Source organism: Kryptolebias marmoratus, linkage group LG15 (assembly GCF_001649575.2).
Source record: "Kryptolebias marmoratus isolate JLee-2015 linkage group LG15, ASM164957v2, whole genome shotgun sequence".
NCBI classification, from domain to species: domain Eukaryota; kingdom Metazoa; phylum Chordata; class Actinopteri; order Cyprinodontiformes; family Rivulidae; genus Kryptolebias; species Kryptolebias marmoratus.
In genome coordinates, this window is record NC_051444.1 from 5908715 (window position 1) to 5929716 (window position 21002).

At 38.2% G+C, this 21002-nt stretch overlaps 1 protein-coding gene across 3 annotated transcripts in view; it reads right to left on the bottom strand.

Moving 5' to 3' along the window:
• The window catches only part of fam189a1 (family with sequence similarity 189 member A1), a 94033-nt gene that overhangs the window by 26382 nt on the left and 46649 nt on the right, over window positions 1-21002 (bottom strand). The window lies entirely within an intron of this gene.

The window sequence follows — 21002 nt, forward strand, 5'->3', positions numbered from 1 at the left end:
TCACCTGCCTTGCCTACTGGTGGTGGTCAGAGGGCTCGGTGGCGCTGGTGTGATGGCAGGCTGTGGCTACAATGTAGCTTACCACCATCAGTGAGTGAATGGGTGAATGATTGTAGTGTAAAGCGCTTTGGGGTCCTTGGACTAGATAAAGCGCTATATAAGGGCAAGCCATTTACCATTTACTGTGCACCAGACGTGACTCCACAGTTTGTGGTTTTAAAGGAGAGCTTCAAAAAATCACAATCGGTTCAAAAGAAAATCACAATAATGACCCGTTTCTGAAGTTTTGGTGCCACGGGACGTTGGCGGTGAAGGACAAAGAGGGCTTCAGCAGGAGGAGTTTGACAGAGAGGTGATTAAGAACGTACATAAACAGATGGAGAGGAGGAGAGACCCACGAGGGGGAGGAAGAAAGGAAGGAGCTGAAGATGGCATGCAATAAACAGATGGAGTGATAAATTTAAGTGCTTTTTACCACAGCAGAAAATTGAAAGATTGAAAGGCTGATGTCTGAGCTTGAGGGGCAACTCCTTGGATGCAAATGAAGAAAAACAGAGGAGTAAAATGCAAAAACAAACCAAAACAGAAAGTGACAAAACAAGAGGACATGAAATAAAAAGACTGCATGATCATTTGGTGGTAATGATGTGAAGATTTGATTAATTAGCATTTTATTTAAATGTGATTCCTCCAGAAGCAGTACTAAATAGTTTGGTTTCATTTATCACATTTAGAAAAAAATATATCCTCAAAACAGAAACAACATTTTTGACTTTGATATTTTATTTCATCATTTTCAATTAGCAAGAGAAAAAAAAATGAACACTTTGCAGAAAAGGACTTTTAGATTTTACTCGGCACATAAAAATAACCAATATTGATTTTCATCACAAAACACCAAATCTAAAAAGATTTAAAACAAAATCATCCATTTTCTTCAACTGCATGACAAATCAATGCAGTTCCTGTACATCATTTGTTCACACTCCTAAGCCTGAATACATCCCACAGAGGGGTCTTCTAAAGTAGCATCACTGATATAGATATAAATATTTCCAAAGTTAACAACCAGAAACAGGAATGATACTTTCTTAAATATTAAATATATTAAATATATTAATTTATGACTGGTTTATTTTAACAAGCTATAAAATACTGTTAAGAAGCAGGTCTGCTAGATGAAAACATGAAATACCAGTTAAAGGTAAAAAAATGCACAGTGCATTAAAAGAAGATGGATTTGTGTTTTACTGGATCTGGAACTGAAAACATCTGATATTAAGGGTGAAGCAGAACTGTGACTGGATGCCTCTGCTTCCATCAGATCTTTGTCAGTTTTTTTTCAATCCTGTGTACAGAAAACGGATGGATGAATAGAAGTTCAAAGCAAGATATGAAATGTATTTTCACTTTGGGGTTACGTTTAGGCATTAACCTCTTCATGATTGAGTTTAGACAATAAAACTTCTCAGTTAGAAGTCAAAAAACATCCTCCTTATTAGGTACTGGTGTTTCCTTTCTTGCCATGGAGATACATGGAGATGACACTTTTTCTTTTTTTTTTTTAATGTCGATGAGAAATAAAACTTCTGGCTTATTCTCAGTTTTAAATTAAGACTAAGTATAAAGAAGTTTTTTGCAAAAAAGGCTCAAAGGTGAGGCGTTTGTAATGAATCTGATGAATCATCACCTTAACAGAACACTGCTTTGGTATTTTGTGCAGATTTATCTCTAAATCAAAAATTCTGCAGACTTCCTCAGCCTCAGTGACGTGATCTGCTTGGGTCCATTGAAATCAGAAAAAAAAAACAAATAGACAAAACAGCACCAATGCAAAGATGAGTTTTCTGCTTCCAACTTGGATTTGTTGATGTGTCTTTTGTCACATCATCCAGCCTTGTTTGATGGCTACGACAGTAATAATATTTGCAGTGCTGTTCCGCAGTGGTGAGCAGCGAGCAAAAGGCACGTTCACTGCTGCATTTGGGGCTCCACGAGCATTTAACTTGAGTGATGCCTTGACAATAACTATCACGACAAGGATGTTGTAATGCACAAAGCAGTGACAGTAAAAGCTGCCTCCCTGATGCTCAGGCAGCTTCAATAAAACATCTCCTTTGTTTGCCTTGCTCCCTGCTGAGCGAGTCAGATTCAGTGTTGTGCCTCAAACAATAAATAACTGCAACACCCAAAGCGCTTTTTCTTGATTAAGACTCAAGCGACCATTAGAGTGCCATAATATCATGAGAGGTTTCAGATTTTAGTTGTGTGCATTTTTAATTCATTTGTATTCTTTGTCAGAGCGTGCAGTGACATTTTTATGGAATTCACAGCCACAACAAAAACATCAGAAATGGTGCAACTAACTTTAGTGGTTGAGTCGAGTAAGCAATCATTTAAAACAGTCACAAATGTTTTTCTGATTTGTGCTCTTTGGGACGTAGTGATCGCGGGCTGTCATTGTGCACCACGACGATTTGTCACTACTGAGCTGATTGTCATGCTTGGCCCCACACAAACGCCTTCTCATTACCATGTAAGATCACATAGCACCATTTAGCAGCTAGTCATTAATTACTGCTGCTCTGCTCTCTGCTTGCCAAAAAGAAACACACACACACACACGCACAAAAAAAAAAAAGACAATGCACACGACTCTTGGTTGCTTTACCAGCCAAAACAGATTTACACTGCATGTCATCATCGCATCGTTTAGCACTCACACTGGAGAACAATACTCTGTAATGCAATCACCATCCATCTCCATGACACGCATGGATTAAAGAAGTCGACCCTGGGATCTGTAATTCCCCATAACTGTCACTGAGGTTAAAACAGTTCGGTTTGGACTCGCCTATTCATCTGCGGCTCATTCAACTGCAATTATTAGTGATGGTGATTTCGATGTAGGAATAAACGCAAATAAAAAGATGGCTGAATCTTAAACTAAATATTTACAAGGAGGCTCTCACAGATGCATGAATTACAGCTAACTTTTGTGTCTGAAGATGATATTCTATTTATTTCTCTGAAAGTTGCTCGATGTTTACTTTGAGTACCGTTTTCATTACGTATGCGCAGCAGAGAGGCTTCCCCTGTCAGTTGGTTCATTCGCACACAAATAAACTGGTGGAACACCACAATGTTTAGCTTTTCTAAACTTTCAACTTATGCAAACATTATTTTGCATAGTTTATGACGTGGAAAAAAAAGAAGCAACGCAAAGCTCCTGAGAATCTTCCACACAGCAGATTCTGTCTGTTTGCACCAGATTTTAAAGGCATTATATAAACACTGAAAAATTCTGGAAATGGTAAATGGTACTAACTGTCCTTATAACCCTTATAGGGTCTTTATACAAGCAGAAATGCAGTGTAATATTAATACTAGCGTACTAATACTAATGCTAATACTGTAAAATGATGTTAAAATAAAAAGTACCACTTTTGATATAATTGATATAATGCATTTAAATCTAAATATATCAAAGGTTTTCTTTGATACAGTCAGCCATTTTCAGCCATTGTTTCTACTGTGGCCTAGAAAGGACAAACCAAAAAAACTGTCCCTGATGAAGGGCTTTTAGTGGCCCTGTCAGTACTTATTAAAGTTTTCCCACATTCAGTAAAGGGAAAATAATATTTACGTGAATATAACCTGTAACTTTACTGCAATATTGTTTTAAATCCTCCATCCTGGACCCATTGAGAACTTTTTCTCTGGTAAAAGACACATTCAGGGAGCTTTAAAGGTAAATTTTGGCTGACCTTAGATTTTGTGTTAAGCTTATTTAACTGGCTCAGGCTGCAAACATTTTAAAAAAATGATATTCTGTTCACAGCCAATGCCGTATCACGTGGTGAAACTTTGGAAAGTTTCAGCATAATTGGAAAAATTTTCAAGTCAATTAATTTACACAAAATGTTCCGCCAAACTTTACCAAAAGTCAAAAAAACTGCAGTCTCCAGGCAAGACAGATGCTTTCAAGCCTCCACTTCACCCACATCTCAGCTTCATGTTCCAAACTTCTTCCCATCTGTCTGCACCGCCTCCAACATCAACAAAAACCTCCAAACTCATTCATCACCTCTGCTTATTTAAAGAGGCACAAGTCAAAGATAAACATCTCAGTGAGGAGACTGGAGGATGCAGCAACAAACTGCCATGCTGTAGATTTCACCCTTTCATTCAAAGGCAAAAAATGAATATCGTTGGACATTATTAACAGACAATTTCAGCTGCATTTTAAACTGAAACAAACTCATTTTTTAAATGAACAGAAGCTTGCCATCATAAATAATGTATATAACGCATCAAACAAACATTAAATTGTAAAATTAACACATCTAATTTATTTTATTCAAGCTATAATATTGTATCTGGGGGCATCTTGTAAAGAAGTTATTTTGTTGTGTGCAACATTGTGTACACAAATGCACTCGAATGAAAAATTATGTCTGCAACGCGGAAACAAATTAATACTGAGATCCATAAACTAATTTTGCGCAAAACAACCATTTCCATTCCACAGATTACCTGTTTGTCTCCAATTCCAGCACTTCTGTGCTCCCCAAAGAGGCATCAAAAGGCAAAAACCACAACATGCTGCACAACTTACTGCTCACTTCGTATTTTACAAGCCCACAAATTTTTTATCAGGGATGAAATCTACAGAAATTTACCTGCTTTAAATGGATCAAAATATTAAAATTTCTTAAAAGGTTTTCCTACAATGAGAGAATTAGTGTCAAAAGTAAAGAAACAAAAGATAAGGGCCTCAAATGAGCACTTTCAATTGCTTTTTTGTCAGCTTATTTCTATATATGTATAAACTCTGATAACTATGAATGAAGTACTGAACTATGAGAAGTCAAACTCCACAGAATCAAGAACAAATTTAGCACATTGACTCATAACTAAAAGCCCATGGGGCCTAAACAAATTTAAAGAAGCAACATTGTAACCTGCAGCAGTTCTTTAATCCTTTAAGAGCAAAAAAAACCCCAATACCGGATGGTTTGATCTGATAAGGATTGCCAAAATGGGAATTTGAAACACTGTTTGCATCCTCCAACTGCAGCACAAATTAGTATTTGGTCTGCAGCGGCACTGCGACACAACACAATTTATTTTCAATTATCCCTGAGCCACGAGAGATGGAAGCAGTGTTGTTTTGTTTTTGCCGATGCTCAGCAGATCACAGCCTCTCATACAGTTTCCCTCTGACACTGAATATCAGTCTTCAGGCCCCTGCAGGGATCAGACACATCTGTGCACCAAAATCACTTAAAAGACAATAAGAGAGCCTGTCTGAATGTTGATTTTCATGAAGTTTAGTAGATTCCTGGGACTTCCAGATCTGCTAAATTATTCTGCTTTAGGGTAATGCATGTAAAAATGTTAAATCACAGTAAGACCCAGGGTTAAGATGCAATCAGGAAAGAAAACAAAGTGTTTCTTGCAGTGTTGCAGCGTGATTGGCTTTAAAAACACAAGAGGAGGCAAATCCAGATCAGCAACAGCTGGTTCTCATTGGTTCACAGAAACGGCTTCTGCTCTTCACAACAATGAGGGTCCTAGGATACATTCACTTCTGAGTAAAGTGTGTGTGTGTGTTTGTGTGTGTCCTGACTTCATTTTCAGGATTAGGTGTGATGGAAGGTGAGCGACCCTGAGTTCAGCGCGGGTCCAAATAAACAGTGAAGGTGTTGATATGAATTCTCAGCAGCAGCGCTCAGAGACACAAAACCAGATGGAATGACTTTATGACCACATTTTTCCTTTTTTCTACACTGACTCCTCCTACAAGTCTCTTTATCTGGAAGTGCTTTGTCTTTGAAAATGATTATTTATGTGTATTTTTTTGTTGTTGTACATTTTTAAATTGCACTTTGCCTGAGAGCTGCAGAACTCGTTTTCTCTGCACAACAGTGAAAAGCAATTTAAATTCGAATTTTTACAATCAGAATCAGAATACCTTTATTGTCATTGTATCCTGGAAACACAGCATAAGCATGAGCCCAGCTCCTGTAAGGTACTTACAATAAAAACACGTGTCCTCTCCTCCAGAAGTACCGTTCACACATGAAGGCAATGATAAGAAGAAGACAAAACAATGTGCCATCCAGTATAGGTGTTGCATATAGTAAATAAATAGCCCTTATATTTGCTGTGAAATGGTCTAATTCATTAGGAACACTTTAAGGGATAGTTCAGATCTTTTAAAGTAAGGTTCTGTTGAAAGGTTATGGACAATTAATATCTTACTTGTTGTAGATAGCTCTTTGACCGACCTCAGTATAAAAATATTGAGTTTATTTTGACTAATCAACTCCAATCTCAGAATCTTCATAGCATTTAATGCAAACGCTGTTTTATAAACCTTTAACACAATGTCAGTTTTGTATTACATGGTTATTGTGGCAGAAATATTATGATATTCCTGCTAGAAGTCTAAAAGCATGCATGTTAGGGTGCCTTCCGGCCCAGGCCTCCCTTGAAAAAAAGAGATCTGTGATCTCAATGGGACATTGATTAAAGTGTCCAAGGCTGCACCAAAAATACTGCAGCTAGTTGCAGTTGCCGCTACTTATAGCTTGCAAAAAAAATCACAGAACTCTATGCAAATAACTATGTAATGTGAAACTGATGGAAGTAAAGGAAGTACAACAAGATTTACCTTGGGATTATGGAGCAACTGGCGTCACCACTTATTCGTGACTCAGTGAACAATACCTTTTTATTTTCTTTTATTTCTTCTCTTTTCTTTGATTGTTCTTTTACTATGGACCATTATTGTGTCTGGAATAAAGATTGATTGATTGATTGATAGATAAAGGTTTATAAAAATAATGTGTTCATTAACTTTTTTTAAATTTTTTTTTATTTTCTGAAAAGAGAGCGAGAGAGAGAGAGGTAGAGAAGTCTTTGTAACTTCGGGTCAATTTAAGACATCAGCATCCAATTTTGATCTTAGCTCTGGTCAGGCAAGTCAGAATGATCAGAAAAGAGGTCTGAGGTCATTTAAAGAGCTACCTACAATGGATAAGATTAAATTTTAGCCCCTATCTACAAAAAAAAGGTCATGAAATCTCACATGCATGCTTGCAGAGACCTTGACTCTGACCTGATGGAAACACAAACAACTGGCCATTATCACAGTCAGCAGAAAAACAACCAGCTACAGACAGTGTACAACAATGGCTCTCGAGTTTTTAAGTACCACCTCAGACAGACCTCAGTCTCTCCAAGTACCACCATTATGACAGACATTAAAAAACAGGAATACAAGCTGTTCACTCACATCAGCCATGAGCAAGGAAACTGTCCCCGGACCCTGGCTGAAAGGTGCAGTTTGAGATGTGACGGCTCTTCTTCTGCCCCACAACAACTGAACACAAATTCAAATTCCCTTTTTTTTGCTCTTTTTGTTCCTGCCAGGTCCTGCAGAGACTTCACTGGTGCTCCTAACCCCACTGATTAACCATCGTCCACTTCAGTTTTTTTTACAAGGGTTCTTGAAGTACCCTGCACTGCATTTTTGTTTCAAGAAGTTTCTATTTGGAGTCAAAATTGCAATTTGCTTGAACCTCTCATCTTTTTGGCCAACTCTGCTTCTTAGCTTTGCATCGATTTGCCTGTGACCATTTATTAACTCGTTGTTATTTGCACTACAGTTTGAGAACCATATGTATATTCTCCCTAGTTTTAATTTTATGACGTAAAAGTTTGATTTGTAGACATGGCGCACTGAGAGCTCTTGTCTCACAATCCTGAGGTTGAGGAAGAAGTGATGCAGACATTTTCAAAGTAAAAGAAGGAGCGTAGACTCCTGTACAATGACAGCATAACAAAAATATGCTCTTTTTGTTGACCTTTGTTGGGCATAAGCTGCTGTCACAGAGATCACAAACCAACCGTTGAGCTGTTTTTGATTTTCTCTCGGCTCGTTTCTTGGTGTTCAAAGAAGAACTTGCTGACTGTAATGGTAAAAGAAAGCCACCTTGCCTCTGGGCTTTGATGAGTAGTCATGTTGGCAGCGCGTCAGCCTACATCTTTGCTGGATGTGATGGATTAGTTCCTGTGGTTGGAGGCGTCATGTAGAAGTTAAAGTCCAACAACTTTTATTAGTAAACGAGGCATGAAGCCCAGCCAACAGGTGAACTGAACCTCACCTCAAAGCAGTTTCTGATTCTGTTTTTTCCCTTTTTTTATAAGCAGAAACACCTCAGAAAGAGCCCTCAACTTTCAAACATCTCCATTACTCTTATTCATTATTAGCAGACGATCCGACAGGCCGTGAATGGGTTCGAGGGCAGTGAAGGTTTTGCTTAAAGAGAGGAGTCCATCTTTGTTCACACTTATTGATTAAAACAGACCATGAAAGACAATATCACCCAGAGGGTCAGCAGCTGATTAACCCCCATATTTCAACGTGTTAATTAACCACTGACCTCTAAGAGCTAAAACAAAGATGCTCTGCCTCTCCCCGGGCTCCTGGTGGGGGGTGCAGCTGTAATGAGATGGGGCTGTAATGAAGCTGGTCCCAGCAGACCCTCACACACCACACAGATTCAACAGGAACTTTCTACAAGCTGCTCGCTCCGGGCCATTTTCTTTTTTTTTTTAAAACTAATGATGATGCTGTCTCAATTAGGTGAGTCAGAGGATGTAGACGTACTGTCACATCTGCACCCAGACCCAGGAAGATGCCGGGGAGCGGTTTGATAAAACTATATCGAATAAATTAGGCAAACAAGATATTTTGAATAAATAAGAGGAAAAGGAAATTTATATTCGGTGTGCATGTTGCTGTTCAGCAGAAATAGGTTTGATTTAAAGCAATCTTTTCTGAATTGAACATAAATGAATTTAAAACCAGAGAGAAGTGGAAACCAAGGCTTATTTTGTTTTTATGTTTCATTTAAAACAGAATCAAACTGTTTTAATCTAAAAACACCACACATTTAAACACATACAAACATAAAACACTGACAGAAATGCTGCCACAACTAAAGCCTAAAGTGTGACAAATGTTATATTATCTGAAAATACCAGGACCTTTATGGTTGCAACTAATGTTTTTTTATTGTAACAATAAACCTAAAAAAGAAAACATACAGTTTGTTCCAAAGTGGCATTACCTGCTTTCAAACATTTATCATACAAATAAAGTTTACAGCAACACATAATGTTGAATAACGGACCAAAAACAGATATCATTTGCACAATAAATAAACATTTTATGGTAGAACTATAAAAAATCTTAATCAGAAACAATAATGCAGGAATGTTTTCCCCCTGAATAATAAGAAACCTCTGGCTGTATGTTTTGTTTTAACAATACTGAAGCAACCGAGTTATTAAATGTTGTCTTTTGTTCTATAATTTCAGGCTCAAAGTGGTCGTAAAGACTGACGGAGAGCAACACGAGACACTATTTCCAGAAGCACCTTTGCTGCGGCTGCATGGATCATCATATGGCTGCTGCTCCTCTGAGCCAACAGATAAGAGGGTCGATCCAATTCATTTTCTAATTAATATGGAGCCTCACTTCCTGCATCTCGGAGCCTTAAGGGAGAACATTATTCATCAGGCATTATCTCCACCCAAAAGGTTCCTGTTTGCTCGGCACGCAGCGCTCTCTGCAGCTTTCCCTCACCTGCCGCTTTCCCTCACCTGCCGCTTCCTGTCATTTTACACCGAATGGACAACAAACAAAAAGAATCGCCGAGCACAGCTGCGGCAGCTTTAAAATTTCTTTTAGGAATAACAACATAAAAGGCAGCTGGGTGAAAAATAAAACAAAACAAACCTCTCCGACTGCCTGAGGAGTGAGACGTCTTCAAGTCTGTGGTAATTTTTGCAAAGTCTAATATAATTTTCATAGTAAATAACAAAAAAACTCATTTAATTTCTCTTCAAAATTTATTGATTTTAGATTTGCTTTTTATTTCATTGTAAGAAGATAATAAAGTCATTTTTACAGTCTAATAAATAAAGACAAAAGAAAAAGAATTAACTACTGAAGCACTGAGGGAGGATCATTAAACCTCCTATAAACAAAGAAAACCGTTTCTATAGTAAAACACTTTTGTCTCATATTTGGATTTGTGAATTGGTTCCAACTGTTCTCTGAAAAGGCTTTCTTGTGAAGTTACAAGAAATAAACCTGAAATTTATTCTTTATTCTTGCTTTTTAGAAAATGAAACTTTGCTTCGACTCATCTCTGTTAGAGAGGAGTTTAAAGTCTGGTTTTGAAGTTCTATCATAGTTAAGCCCCTTGGGTAAAGTATTAAATACAATATTTATGCTCAGGCTGAGACGTGAGAAATTTATATATGTATTTAAAATTTGTCTAAAAGTGAAAAAAAGTGGTTGTACTAAACATACAGTTGGAATTTCTTATAGAAAAGGCATAAAAGTGTTTGTGTGTGTCTGTTATCGTAGTTCTCACACAGAGAGGAAGTCAGAATTAGTTAAAAATCCTGAGAAATATTGTTAATGTGTACGTTAGAACTTAACAAAATAATATAAACTTAGAAAAATTGTAAATCATGTTTTAAACGTAGGAGAAGACAAGAATAAATCCCAGAAAAACTGAGTTAAATACCTCAAATCTGCAGCCAAACACTGCATTAGGTCTGAAGCAGCAGTGTGAAGTGCAAATGTTTCAATAACAAGAATTAGTTGGCAATTTGTTAAAGGTGGGCGATAGTGTTTTTGCCCATGTCTCTGTGTGTGTTTGTGTCTGTTAGGAACATAAATTATTAAAAACTGAATACATTTTAGAGAAACCTGCAGAGAGTTATCACTGGATGAATGTCCACAACTGATTAACATTTGAAGCAAACCCAATTCAAGGTGGCTGCCACGGCAAACTGACCTAACAGAAAAAAAAACTATTATTCAGGCAGTTTTACAGATATTGACCTAAAACCTGATGTGATAGTAGCTGAGACTGATTCTCAACTTTTACTCTGCGTGCTACAGATTGAGCAACATTTTTGTTTAAAATTTTGCCTTTTAGGTATTGAAGTAAAATGTCTGTTAGCAAAATATCTTATGAACCACTTGATGAATTTTGATAAAACTTGCAGGAAATAATCCCAGGATGTACATCCACGAGTGAGTAACTTTTGGAGCAAACTTAGATGCCCACCACAGCCAAAAGACTTCAGAAAACACAAAACTGACTAAAATTTAGTCCATTTTACAGATTTTAATTTTTTTTTGGCTAAAATTTAGTCTGATAGTAGCTCATTCACCACACATACTCTGAGATATTTTGCAATATTGCATTAGATCATTTTATTTTCAAGGTTTTGACCAAAACGACTACAACACGGTTATTATTCAATGTAAGAAGATCTTTGTTTAAAGCAGCGGGCGATATGCATTCCTTCAAGGAATACTAGGCCTCTGGTGATTTTAATGAAGAGTTGACTCATATAAATGAACCAGGCAGCAGTCCAGCATGTTGTGCAACCAGAAGAACAAATGGCTGGTCCTGCAGTCTCAGAGTCGCCGCAGTGTGCCCGAGGTCCAGCCTCTTTGCCTTAACAGCTCACACTGCAGTTATTCAATTGAAAGGGTGATGTGAGCGTGCTCCCCACAGAAAAGAAAGAAAAAAAAAGAAGCTCCACTAATCATCAGCTCCATTCTCCTCTCAGCTGTGGAGATTCAGGTTAGTTTGCAGAGGAAAGATCCTCTGACTCACTAATTTGGGTCCATTCCTGACAGATTTCCCAGAGTGTGAGAAGAAAGGAGGTGACGTGGGGAGCAGTGGGAGTCAGAATGCTGTGGCGCTAATGCAAACTGACCAGAAGTGACAGGCAAGCTGCGAGCCGAGGGCCGACGGTCCTGAAGCACACTCAACAACACTCTCTTTCAGCGTGGCTGCTGCACGAAGGACCAACACGCCGTCTTTATGCAGGTTGGCAGCGAGGCGGCCGCAGACAGGCCGCTCTTCAGCAGGGTGAAGCCTCCGTGTTGGCAGAAATCCAGCCTGAATCAGGGTTTCTGAGCTCAAGTTCAACAGAGCTCTGAGTAAAATCCACAGTTTGTTGTTAATCCTACAAGTCTTACTGCTGATCTTTGTGATCCAACAAGAAAAACTGCACGGGAGTTTATGAACACCGATGCTTCTGAAGGCTTCTGGTTAAATTATCATTCATTCACATTTTCTTGCAGTTTCATTTGTCCATGTTTGATTACAAGTAATTTACCAAACCATTCACAACAGCATTCATTAAACAGCTTTTAATGCATCAAGGAAACCAACATAAAATGTTAGTTTTCTTGGTGCATTTTCTTTAAGCTTCTAACCTTTCAAGAAACAAAGTGAATCAAAAATGGCAAAAACTTAAAAACATTCAATTTGACCTCCACATAAAAAATGGAAACATTAAGTATTAACATAAACTGCTCGAGGGCTGTAAAAGGATGTTGCCTAACAAGAATGATTTGATTTTTTTACCCTTGGCAGAGAAACAAATAAAATACATCATAACAAACTCAAAGCTTCTGTCTCTGCTTTTGTCCTTTTGCCTCAGGCCAGATCACATTATTTCAGGATCACCATCCACACTGCATCTGCTTGTTACACAGTTTAAATGTGATGTTTTATTATATTTTGTATTTTATTCGAACATAATTAAAATTCCTGTTTGTGTTGATAAATATGTGACCATTTCAGCCAACGCTGTAAAAATATTCCCTGTCATTAATCTGCATTACAACCAGGACTCTTAGTTTTAAAGACAAACGCAGTTTTTATTGTTGTGTATGTTATGTTACTGCAGAACTACAGCAAAGACTTCCTTAAACAACTAGCTGAAATCTTCTGTCCCTTTTTATACACTAACATTAAATTCCACCAAAAAGACAGAGACGAGTTGTTCCTTTCTCACTGTATTCACATATTAAATCAGCTGAACGGTGTATCCTAAATTTAAAAAAGCAGAACTCAATTTGCAGATGTGCTGTGAGACCAGGAACAGGTTATTACAATATGCAGTGGCTGAGCTTCCTCTTCTTTTTGTTTGTACCCCAGGAGATAAAGGTTTTACAAAATAAAAGCGCTTGGTTGACTCTGATTTCGAGTCCTTGTGTGACTGCCGGTTTTAATACCAGTTCTGTAAAATAATTTGGGAAAAAATAGAAAACAAATCCAGCTGCTGGGTGTCAACTGATAAACCGGTGACCTGTTCAGGATTTATTCCTCCTCTCACTTGTTGAAATCTACATTTAAATTATTTTAAAATCCCCACATAGCATGAAAATGGGGGTTTCGCCCTTACATTTAAAGAAGAGCAAAGTTCGCAAAAGGTTTTTTTGTGCAGTGCATCTTGCCCCAAAAAACACCACTCTGTCTATACACTCAGACACACACTTCATTTCTTTTTTGCTTTCCTTTAGCAGGTCCTGACAGGTGGTCCTGTGGGGCACATCTCAGTTGGCAGTAGGCTTTATCTTCTACTAAAACCTCCCCCTCCGTTTCAGGAGTATCAGCACTCTCCTTACAGTTTTTAAAGAAGAGGGAGGATCTCAGTGTAGCACAGGAACAGATTTAAAGACGAAACAAAAGCTATGCTCACAAATTTAATTCAAAAAATTTTAAAATACAAGGCCAGAAGAGACAGATTTACACCAAAAATTAGGAATTAAGTTAGAAAGGAGGATGGTTTTGTTCCATTTTGACAGAAACAGAATAAAAAATCCGGCTGCTGGCCCTGAAACAGCTGGATTAGTGACTGTCTTCATCAGGGGCACACAGAACCGATGCAAATAAACTTGAAACAGGTGTACAAGAGTTACTTTGTTTGCATAATTAAAACTGAAAAATTGATCAGTGAGCCCCAGCCCTGTTTTCTAATTTAGGAGTTTGTAGTCCTTCAGCTGTGAGGCACCTGATTCAGCTGCATTTGAATTAATAACATAATCTGAAGGCGCTACGCACAAATAACACCTCTCGTAGAAAATCACACATTATGCTGTTTGTTGATTGTTTCACATAACTTGTTGAGGTGATTAGATTTGGAGCAGAATTTCAGGGCATTTCTGATAGACACTGGCATAAAGTGACATGCAATAAATGAAAAAATGTAGATTAGGATACAGAAAACAAGTTGGGAAGTGAGTCGTACTTCCTCACACAATGATTTTTTTTTTAAATTCATGCGCTCATCATGTAAGGGCCACATAAACACAAGTCAGAGCTGCCAGTTCACCTGACATGCATGTTTCTGGACTGAGAGGGAACTGAAGTGCTCAGAGAAAACCCACAGCTCCGTGCAGCAAGGTCCCTGCCAAGAAAAAAGGGACCTTCTTACTGAAAAGCAACAGCGTTAACCAGCACCCCTCTGCTGCCCTGTTTCTTCCTCATCACTTCCATTTTACCATGCTGTCACCTCATTCTTAACTCAGTCATCACTCTGGACCAATGGCCTCCTTTCCTGCCACCTTTTCAAGTCGCTCACTCTGATCCCTGGTTTACTCAAATGGCTCTGTTCTGTCACTCTCCTTCCAGACTGACAGCTTGCCTCCTCTTCATCTTCACATCTTCCTCATCCCCAAGGAGCCTCACCAGAGGTCCCTGTCACCTCCTCTGGCTCTCTTCATCCTCCACCAACATCTAAACTCTGGGGGGTGAAGTGGTCCAATCCTACACCTCGTTTCATGAAGATGATGTAAATCCGTATGTCTACATGTGAACTTAAAATAAAAACACTAAACACCTTTATAGGTTCAGAATCTCCATAGTCAGGCAGGAGTATGGTCTTCTTCTTCTTAAAAGTGTTGTGCAGTCTTCACTTCCTGTCCGTGACTCATCAAGAAGCCAGTTTGAAATAAGGGACTTCTACTGATTGAATGTCGAATGCTGTTTGTGAAATTAAAGCTTTTATATTTTATTTTGACTTCTTTCGAGAGGGAGAAAAGTGCCAGAGGAGGAAAATATGTGGCACATTTCTTGGACTTTGATTCCCTGTTGGCAACATCTTTGAGGGATTCAAGAGGCCAACTATAAATCAAAAAGAAAGTTTACCTTTCACAGTAATTAACTGTTTCTTTTCTTTCTTTTTGGCAGATGATTGAATCGTGTGCCTTTTAATGAAGTTTGGTGCAGAATCAAATAAATAAAGGTTGTTTTTTTTTAATAACAGTCTCCTTTTTTAGAATAATTTGAGAGTTTTAGCAGCATAATAAATCTTTAGAGTTTAAATTACTCCAAAGTGTGACTTATTTCTTATAACTGATGTAGTATAATTTACAGTAAGCAGGTTTTATGATAAAGAAGGTTAGTACAACCTCTTTAAAGTCAACTCTGGTTTATCAGTTCAGTCAACCAGAGATAAAATGTAAAGCCTGACATTAAAAAAGTAGATTATCCTCATCTGTAGATGTTTTATGAAGCTAAAAACTGAGTTAAGCAGTCAAGCTGTTTTCATCCTGATGTGATGATGTTTGATATTTTCCTCGACCACTTCTGATGTCAGAAAAAGGTTCATGACCGAGTCAGTTCGTTCACGGTGAACACTCTGGACACCAAAGGTCACAAGGCTGCCCGAAGTTGCTTTGCGTACCCAGCAGCGACACTGTGTGTGTCTGCAGCAGCTACATATAAGCTGCGAAGGGGTGGCCGTAGTCGTGCCACAGTATCAGCTCACTCAGCTGTGAAATATGGCTGACATGTCTGTGTGCAAACCACAATTACGCCTTGAAGCTCTGACAAGTGACCACAGAGCACTAGTTGTTCAGTCAACTGTGCAATATGAACTGGTGGACCCTGCCTCTAATGCCTTTATTTGCCCAAAACACAATCACTGCAATGTCACACACAGTTCCAGGCATTTGCAGTGGAAAGAGATTGGCAGCAAAGTGACAGGAGGGAGAGGAGCCTATTTATGCTGCTTAACAATAGCTGAAAGAGGAGTTCAGGCGTTGGTGTGCTGTGTGTGACTGCTTACAGTAAATGTCTTGTTAGTTCTGATTTTGTTTGTGTGTGTGTGTGTGTGTGTGTGTGTGTGTGTGATGTGAGTGCAAAATTGAAATTTAATTTTGGGACAGAAAGGATGAGAATACACTTAAAGTATCCCTTTATTTTCCTGCATACTAAGACATTTCTTTGTACTTCTATGAGTCCAAGCATGCATGTTTCAGCTGGGGGGTGCTGTAAGAACGTGAATTTATACAACCCTAAACACTCATATGGAAAATATCATATTACCAAATATATGTGGTGAAATGCACCCTGACAGACATGTTGTCTTATCTTATCTCAACTTTTCTGCACTCCCCTTTTGATGGAAGATACTAATTAGTTGTGGTTTCACCAAGTCAGATCTTCAAAATAATTCAAATATAAATTCATTTTCTTCCTCTGGTTTTTGTTGTATCATTTTACAAAGTATGCTGTGCTACCCGTGGCAAATGTTTAAAACAACTGTACATTTGAAACACATTTTGGTAAATTACAAGTTTTTCATAAATCAAAACGGGGTAGAGGATAAAAAGAAAAATACGACTTGGAAAAGATTCGATAAAAACTGCATTGCCTTATTTTACAAACAGATTCTGCCTTTTTTAAACCTGTCTATAGCTAGTTTTTAAAATGTTACAGAGAAGTTATTTTTGTGCACAAATTCTAGCCCAGTTTTTTCTAATTAAATGCAAAACAGACCATAAGTACAGACGTGTGTTCTGACTGAATTTGAGAAAGTATATACAGTCAGTTGGGCTGTGAAAACTGGAATAATTTAAACAGAGGTCTTAAATAACGACCAAATGTAACATTCCACGTAAGACCCGCTGGGCTTTAATAAGATTCAAATAAAGCCTGGTGTATCATACATTCAGGCAGCAGAGGAGACGTCGGTGGACAGATTTATTGGCTTTTATCTCTGCTGTTCTTCAGGAAAGCCCCGTGTCTGGTAATTATCTCTCTCCGAGTCGAAACTCTGCAAAGCTCAGCTCATCTGCCTCAGAAATAAAATGTGTGCAGATGAGTAAACATTATGATATTATAGGATTAACAGCTTTGTGTGAAAACAATAGCCTGTGTGTTTGCATGTTTTATTGTGAATATCACAAAATGGGTAATTGTGAGTGTAGGTGTGTGTGCTTGTGTGTTTGGATGGTTGGTTCAACCAGATGGTGTTGATTTCTTCGGCGTAAGGTGCAAAAATGAAGCTTTAGTGTTTTAGGAGAGGTGATATTTGCTCAAGGCATTTGAAAACATCTGAGCGAGCTCGCCTTATTTTTGTTTACGTGTGAGGAAAAAAAAACGACTTATTGATAATTTTTCACATTTGTACACTCGCAAAAAATAGAAATGCAGCTGCAAGCTGGTTTTCACACGTGTGCACGGCCCTGCAGTCGTGTCATCCTTTACATTCATACTCACAAACGGCACTAAATATTCTGCTGTGTGATCACTATGGATAAAACACAAACACATTACAAGACTCACATATTCACCACCAGCTTTTATTTTATAGTTACGGACAAAATCATCTTATGCTGAAGTTTTAGCCGTTTTGGTCAAACCTTGAAAATCACAGCATGATCTCAGGCAATAATGCAAGATGTCACAATCAGAGTATGTTTTGAGAATGACTCTCAGCTACTACCACATCAAATTTTAGCCCATTATAGCCATCGTAATTGTGGTTGGCTCCAAACTTTAATCAATTGTAGATTTACATCCAGTGAATATTTCCTGAGCGTTTCATTGAAATCCATCCACTGGCTCATGAGATATTTTGCTAACAGACACAGTTGACTCCAAATGATTAATAGCAAAATTTTAAACAAGGATCTCATGCAATCTGTAGGCTTTTGGAATAAGGACTGCAGATCAATTTAAACTACAACACTAATTTTAGGTCAATATGTGTGAAATTGACTGAGTTTTAAGAACATCTGGCCTTGGCAGCCATCTTGAATTGGACTGACTCCAAATGTTAATTAGTTATAGATCTAAAACTAGTAATTACTTTCTGCACATTTCATTAAAATCTGTCCAGCGGTTCATGAGATATGTTGGTACAACGCACACAGACAGGTAAAAACATTATTGTCCGTTTTTGCCGTTTGATAATTTCTGAGAACTAAAAATGGCAACTCATAATTATACTTTTAACTGATATAAGCTATACACAAGTCAAGGGTATGTTTCTATTGTCAAAGGGTTCAAAGAAAATAAAAAAAATAAAAATCTAATCTAAATCAATCCCCGCTTGCAACAGATCCAGGAACAGAAGCTGCTAATGGACTAATTTCACTCCTAATGAGAGGATTAATTTGTTCATTAAGGTCTTTGTGAGAAATACTCACTTATTGGAGAGCAAAACTGGGCGTGCAGACCCGTCGTCTCTGCATGGCCTTTTAATCAGGAAATTAATTGGATGATTAGAATTGCACTCTCAAACGATAAAAGTTTTGATTTTTCTGCTGTTGTGGGGATTATAAATCTTTCTCCTCTGGTGGAATCACAGTCCGCCCCCTTTTCATCTGCTGCAGGCTGTAATATTTATGGACTGTCAGGGTCACAGGCTGTCACAAAGAGCTCCCATAAAACCTTTCACCAATGTCCTGCTGGCCCTTCGGTGGTTATGTGATCGTAATGGAAAGTCTACAGTTATTATGTGTATGTTGTGTTGGTGATTTGTTGCTGCTGAATTTGGAGAAGCAGAAAACAAGAGTTTGTATTGTAGTTAAAAACAGGGAAGCTGCTGCCCTCCTGACCAGATATGAATGATTCTTTTATCCTACGAGAAGAAAGCAAACAAAATTTTCTCGCTCCGAGGTTTAGCCCCAAAAAGCTTTTGATCATGCCACTGGAAAACAACTTTTATTTATGTGATGTGAGACTAAAAACATGTGAAAGTTAGGATGTGGAGCTCTTGAACCAGCTGGTACAATCTCATCATGGATACTCAGACATTACTAAAACATTTCTTCATTTGTTTCACCACATGTCTGGGGTTGGTTTAGGTTGTTGTATTCCACCTACAGGGCAAGCGAGGAGTGGGCGTGTCAGGTTAACGAGCGTGAACAGATACCGAGTTACTCTACAAGTCTTTGTGGGACAGTTGAGTGTCACCTGTGACAGCCCTGCTCCTTAGAAACATTTGTCTTGGAGAAAATAATTTACCTGTGAAAACGTACCTTCATGTCTCTCTGTGCAGAGTCTGTCTCGCTTAGCTTCCTGTGGAAATACCTTCCTGAACCGTTATACAAACCTGAAAAAAAAAAAAATTCTTTTCTGTTTTTATCTTTTTCCACCCAGTCAGGGTTTGAACCGAGGACCTTCTTGCTACTAAACAACACTTAAGAGCCTTCCACATCAATAGTCTTTAAAATATTAATCCTTTAAGATTGTATCTGAGGTTTTAGAAACAACAAAAATTCAACAAGACTTTGGGGGGTAACTCTGCCTTGTACAAAAGTCAGAAACTACGTTCACACTGCAGGTCTTAAAGCTCAACTCTGATTTTTTTTCCTGAGATCTGACTTTTTTGCAGGGTTCACCTTGATATTTTACTGGATCACCATCAAAATTTAATAACTTGTTCCTTGTACCATGTTTGAGGTTTCATGAAAATCAACTCAGAACTTTTTGAGTAAACTTGTCCACAGACAGACAAACAGAACCTCCTCTGGGGTAAATATGGATCCTACACATGTTAGATTGGGTGTATCAGTTCTGAAGTTTTTGTGCAATTGGAGCCGGCAAAATTATTATCAACCATGCTTGTTTGGACCAGTGTTTACATGTGATCTTCTTTGATTTTGTCACAATTCTGCACCGGGTTACGGTGCAGAGTTGTGACAAAATGTCCCACTTCAGTGAAGGAAAAGACATGACCGTTCAGACTGTGGTCGCTTTGAAAAACACTGGATATGGATTTAATTTAGGACCACATATGAAAGCAATCTGGGTCTGATTTGAAAAAAAAAGGATTTGTGATGTTCAGGCTTGTAAAAATATCATATATGGGTCACATATGGACAAAACAGTCAGATTTGGGCCACTTTTGCCTGAAGCGTGAACGTAGCCAAAGATAGATCATTTAAAATACATTATTTTCAGTCATGATGGACGTCTCAGGAGAATCTCTGTACACATTGCCTAAATGTTTGTTCCAAGTCACCGATTCAAATGTTTAGTTTAAATGTTTGGGGTCTAATTGATGCCAAGTATACAAGCATCTTTTAAAGTTTCACAGAAAGATTCAAGTTCTATTTAAGGAAACGTCATACTTCAATCCAAACCCTGCGTCTCTGTGCCTCGGAGTTGACTTGATGTCTTGATTCTGTTTCTTGACAAAACCTCCAGCAGAGATGCAGGTGACATGCTTCCTCCTTTCCTTTAAAGATAAACATTGTGACCTCTAAATGGTTTTATCACTTGAACGTACGCAAATAAATGTGTTTCCATTAGATTTCATAGTTGGTCAACTTTTTCCAAGCTTGTAGAAGTAATTGTGATAGCAAAACCATTTGTGTTTTATCCAAACAAGAACAGAAAAAAGGACTATCTCTGCTCTCATTTCTTTTACTTTATTCCATCTCCCTGTCTCCAGCTGGGTGATATCTGCAGAAAAGCTGTTAAAATGCTGTGACAGGACACGATGGCAGGATCTAATCTTTAAAGATCAAATGGTTGTTTTTAGAGTCACTGGCCTGAACGTGCAGACGACAGGAGGAAGATCATATCCCACAGATAAACCCGCAAACTTGCTCTGTCAATCTAAAGGTTAATGGAAAGCATCAAAGAGTCCCACCACATCAGAACTCAGGTGGTGGAAATGAAAGGTTTGCCCTCCACCACATTTTCTGTCATAGCCACAATAGCAGTTCTTAGTTTAAGAGGTGCTAGTTGAAGCTGTTCTTTGCAGAGACTGAAGAATTCTCAGTGTTATGAGAGCGGAAAATACGCTTAGCCCGGGAGAACTCTTGGGAACGTACAACAGCAGCCCATTTCCAGCAGAGATGC